The sequence below is a fragment of the Arvicanthis niloticus genome, chromosome X (assembly GCF_011762505.2).
Source record: "Arvicanthis niloticus isolate mArvNil1 chromosome X, mArvNil1.pat.X, whole genome shotgun sequence".
NCBI classification, from domain to species: domain Eukaryota; kingdom Metazoa; phylum Chordata; class Mammalia; order Rodentia; family Muridae; genus Arvicanthis; species Arvicanthis niloticus.
The window spans coordinates 75,497,863-75,503,255 of record NC_047679.1 but is presented as its reverse complement, the minus strand read 5'-3'; positions in this window follow the sequence as shown (position 1 = coordinate 75,503,255).

The window sequence follows — 5,393 nt, the reverse complement described above, 5'->3', positions numbered from 1 at the left end:
CAGAAGTTCTTTTATTGTTGAGAATAGTTCTCCCTATCCTAGGTTTTTTGTTATTCCAAATGAATTTGTAAATTGCTCTATCTCTATGAAGAATTGATTTGGAACTTTGATGGGTATTGCATTGAATCTGTAGATTGCTTTTGGCAGAATAGCCATTTTTACTAAGTTGCCATTTTTACTCAGTTAATCCTGCCAATCCAGGAGCATGGGAGATCTTTCCATCTTCTGAGATCTTCTTTGATTTCTTTCTTCAGACACTTGAAGTTCTTGTCATACAGATCTTTCACTTGCTTGGTTAGATTCACTCCAAGATATTTTATATTATTTGTGGCTATTGTGAAGGGTGTCATTTCCATAATTTCTTTCTCAGCCTGTTTATCCTTTGAGTAGAGGAAGGCTACTGATTTGTTTGAGTTGATTTTATATCCAGCCACTTTGCTAAAGTTGTTTATCAGGTTTAGGAGTTCTCTGGTGGAAGTTTTAGGTTCACTTAAGTATATTATCATATCATCTGCAAATAGTGAAATTTTGACTTCTTCCTTTCCTATCTGTATCCCTTTGACTTCCTTTTGTTGTCTAATTGCTCTAGCTAGGACTTCCAGTACTATATTAAATAGGTAAGCTGAGAGTGGGCAGCCTTGCCTAGTCCCTGATCTTAGTGGGATTGCTTCAAGTTTCTCTCCATTTAGTTTGATGTTGGCTACTGGCTTGCTGTATATTGCTTTTACTATGTTTAGGTATGGGCCTTGAATTCCTGATCTTTCCAAGACTTTAACATGAAGGGATGTTGAATCTTGTCAAATGCTTTCTCAGTGTCTAGTGAGATGACCATGTGTTTTTTTTCTTTAAGTTTATTTATGTAGTGGATTACATTGATGGATTTCCGAATATTGAACCATCCCTGTATTCCTGGGATAAAGCCTACTTGGTCTTGATGGATAATTGTTTTGATCTGTTGTTGGATTCTGTTTGTGAGAATTTTATTGAGTATTTTTGCATCAATATTCATAAGAGAGATTGGTCTGTAGTTCTCTTTCTTTTTAGGTCTTTCTGTGGTTTAGGTATGAGCGTAATGGTAGCTTCATAGAATGAATTGGGTAGTGTTCCTTCTGTTTTTATTTGATGGAATAGCTTGAAGAGGATTGGTATTAGGACAATGTTATTTTTGAGAGGCTAACACTGTTGTATGGGATTCTCTGGACAGATGTTTACAAATGTATATTTAGTTATCCAAAATAAGGTACCGACAGGAAACCAAAAATGTGATCCCATCAAGTCTAGTGGGTTTATTAGCATTACTTCTTCATAGGTGAAGAGCTAGTAGGAGGAATATAAGTGATGGCTCACAAAAGATACAACCTTGGAGTTCGCTGCAAAATATGTGGGCAGTTCTGCAACCCATATTCTCCTCTTCCTAGCAATTACTTACAGGGTTCTTATAAATCTTTTAAGAGTTTCTGAGTTTCCTGATGCTTATAAGTATTATTTTTTGCCTGAAGCATAGTATTTTTCCCTTCTCACACTAGGAAGAGATGTCTAAATTCCTAAAAAATGCCTGTGCAATAAGAAAACACAATCTTTATATCTGTGAGGAACAATAAACAATGGTAATCAGCCTATAAAATAAATGAGAACATGCCTAGAAATACCACACTTACTGATTTCCCAACATGTTACAAATATATCATGTTTTTAGTTAAGGCAATATGGCATCAGGAGAAAACAAAGAATTTTTTTTAATTTATTTTATCTTATTTTTTATTTTTCCCCAATCTACTTAAAATTGGTACAATGCTACTAACTCTTTTAATTAATTTATACCATTTTAATTATATGCAAGTATTAAGGTCAGTTCTAGGTAGAGGAACTAGCAATACAACAGGTACAAATAGTCAAAATGCAAGCAAGGGAATAAACACAAATAGTCAAAGAACAAGCAAGGCAATAAACAAAGTCCTATGATCATTTCTGTGATCACTGTTTCTAAGGGCTTATCAGGATGACCAAAATGTCTGAGCCTAGTTCCCTGTCCTAGCCCAAAGTCATTTGCATGCCTGAAGCCTACTTCTTTGTTCTAGCCTAAAATTTAGATTCCTGCCTGAAATTACTGCTTTGTTCTAACCTAATGTCAGATTCCTACCTGAAGCCCATTTCCTAGTCAGACTTGAAGCTCATTTACTTGTCCTAGGTAATTTTAAATTTTGAATAGAATAGAAAGATACAAAATAAATTCATACATTTATGAGCAACTTATTTTCAGCAATGGTATCAAGAACACATTATGGAGAAAGCAGGTTCTCTTCAATTAATTGTGTTAGTAAAACTGTTCACCCAGAAAAACATGAAAATGAACTAACTACTCTTCTACAGCATCTATAAAAGTACTAATTAAAATACATTAAAGACTAATTTTAGGAAAAGACTGAAATAATAGCTACTAGGAAAAATCATATGGAAAATTCCCTTTGATATCAGTATAAGCAATTATGTTTCATATTGTCCCCCAAAACACCAGCATTAATTAAAAGAGTTAGTGGCATTGTACCAATTTTAATTGCTAGTATACAACAAAAGAATCAAAAGAGTAAAGCAACAAGCTACAAAAATGGGAAAAGGAATGCTAGCAAGCCAAATACTTCATCAGAAATACTTAATAGATAAAATAAAACTTCAAAATGACTAAGATATAATGAGTATGTAAACATTAACCTGATGTGCCCTCCCTCAGCCTTGAGCAGGCCTGAAAGATGGTGGTTGCCACAAGACCTTAAAGACCCAGGTGGAGTCATCCACCTTGGCTCCACGTACAACTTTGTACTAAAACTTAGAAGAATATACTACCAGCTGAGCTTGCCTTGCAACATAATCCAGCTGAAACAAAGGATGGATTCTATGGGTTTTCTCTGTATATACAAGTGCTGAAAACTAAACCTTGAGCCTTGATCAGAGAAATTTGTGTTGGTTCCATGTTTCTTTCACCCCTCTGTCTCTTTTTTCATTTCCAGCCTCCCTTTCAGGTGAACCCAGTTCATCCTCAATTTCTTCATAATAGTGTTAACCCTATGAGGACTTATACCTAATCAGTTATGGCAAATGGGTATTATGCATTTCTGATTTTGGAAAATTAAAATATGTACATGTGACTTGACACTTTTTCAGGCTCTCTGGTTGCAACTGCTTTAACAGGAGAAGCAACTAAAAGTGTAATTAGTTATTGCCTACATTATTTTTTTACGTTTGATGTTCCATATTAGATTAAGACAGATATTGGAACTGGCTATTGCAGGCATGAACTTGAGACTTTCTGTCGACAATTTAATATTACCCATATTACTTGGACTCCTTATAATTCTCAATGACAAGGTATTGTAAAACAGGTATTGTGGAACTATAAAATAATATCTTTATAATTCTCTGAGTGTGGGAGGAGCAGATACTGGCACTTCTACCCTGGTTTTGCAAGGAACTCTGAAAAGTTGGCTTAAAAAAAAGAACAGAAGTTATACCTCCCAAGGTCACTGAAAGTACACCTTGCTTTGGTCTTATTTATTTTATTTTATTTTATTTTATTGCAAACTGATGCTAAAGGTCAGTCTACAGTGGTTTGTCGCTGGCATCCAGTCACTTCCAACTCATATGTCATGGTCAAATTGTGAGATCCTTTAACTAATCCATGGAATGGTCCCAACCCAGTATTAATTTGGGGCCAAGGTTCTGTCTGTGTTTTTTCACAAAAGGAAAATGGAGCTCAATGGCTGCTAGAAAGATTGTTCTGTCAAGTGAACATGGATCCTGAGCCTAATGATTATGATACTAATGATGAAGCCAAATCAAAAACCCTATCAGCCAGCTGAGTTAACCTGGAGTGTACTTTCAACTCTTACTGGAGAGCAAGTGTTTTTGTTTGTTTGTTTGTTTTTGTTTTGTTATCAATACTTAAAGCTACCCCCCATATACCTGGTGGCCAGACTTTGTGTTTGATTTGCCAATTAGCAGCGAGATTAGATACCTGGGGCATTCCCGCTTTCAACTTTAATTTCTACACTGCTTGAATCATAATTTATAATCTTCTTTTTAACTTTTGAATCTTGTATCTTAAACAGATTGGTTGTCTTCATACAGGATTGCTCTCAGAAAGCTCTGCTATCCACCATGGCAATTATCCAAAGCTATGAAGAAATACATTGAGTGCATGCTCATATGTCCTTTGGTCTGAATTCATATGTAGCTTTAGTTAGTATAGGAAAGAATGTGTTATAGAAGGCCAGTAAGGTAGTCAGAGATGGGTAAGAGTGTTCTTGAGCTTCTATCGACCTAAGTCCAAGGCAAACATCAATGATGGTATGTTGTCCTCCTCAATGGATAAGAAGGATCAATATAGATACCAACATAAGCCAGACACAGTCTCCTGGTCACTCTACCCTAGATGGGATGATGGAAAACAAGTAAATCTTGTGCCCCCATCCAGCTACTGGTACTGTTCATCTTAAAAAAAAAAAACACTAAAAAGGGAAAATTGTGCCCTCCCCCAGCCTTGAGCAGCTGAAAAGACCTTGTTTGCCACAGGAACATAACGACCCAGGTAGAGTCATCCACCCTGGTTGCATGTACAACTTCCTACAGGAAGAGTGCCCACTGAGCTTGCCTTGCATAATCCATCTGAAACAAAGAATGAGTACTATGGTTTTTTTTTTTTAAATATATACAAGTGCTGAAAATTAAGCTTTGAGCCTTGATCAGAGAACTCTGTCTTGGGTCCATGTTTCTCTCACCCCTCTGTCTCTTTTTCATTTCCAGCTTCCCTTTCAGGTGAACCCATTTTGTCCACTGGCAGCTACAACCTGAAGTTGTCATACAAACTAAATATCAGACATATTACAAGGCACTCAAAATCACTTTACTTTAGCTAAATAAAAATTAATGTTACTCAGAACTTGTGATTATAGTTTAATAAGCAAGAGAAAAGATAAGCTTTAGGGAGGAAATAGATGAAGGCAACACTTATACATTGTTTGTAAGATGGTAAATTGGTATGGCCATTGTGGAAAAGCTGTGGAAGTATCTCAAAATGATAAGATTAGAACTAGCAGTTCTTATGGAGCTAAGAAATCAAGAAGAGACCAGCACCACTGAGATGAAATCTGGGAAGTATTTTCTGAGAGCACATAGAAGTTGTATACTAGAGATAGCCTAAGTTGTACCTCGTGCAGTCCTGGGCCACTAACTGCAACTAAGGCTGCACTTTCCCCAATGGTCTTCCATGTCCTCTCACAATTCCAACCCTCAGCTGGTCTTCATGACCCCTTCATGCCTTCAAATGCAATACCAACTGTGTGACTCATATATTGCCAAGTAGAGCTCCAGCCATGTAATATCAATTGTCCCAGTAGTCC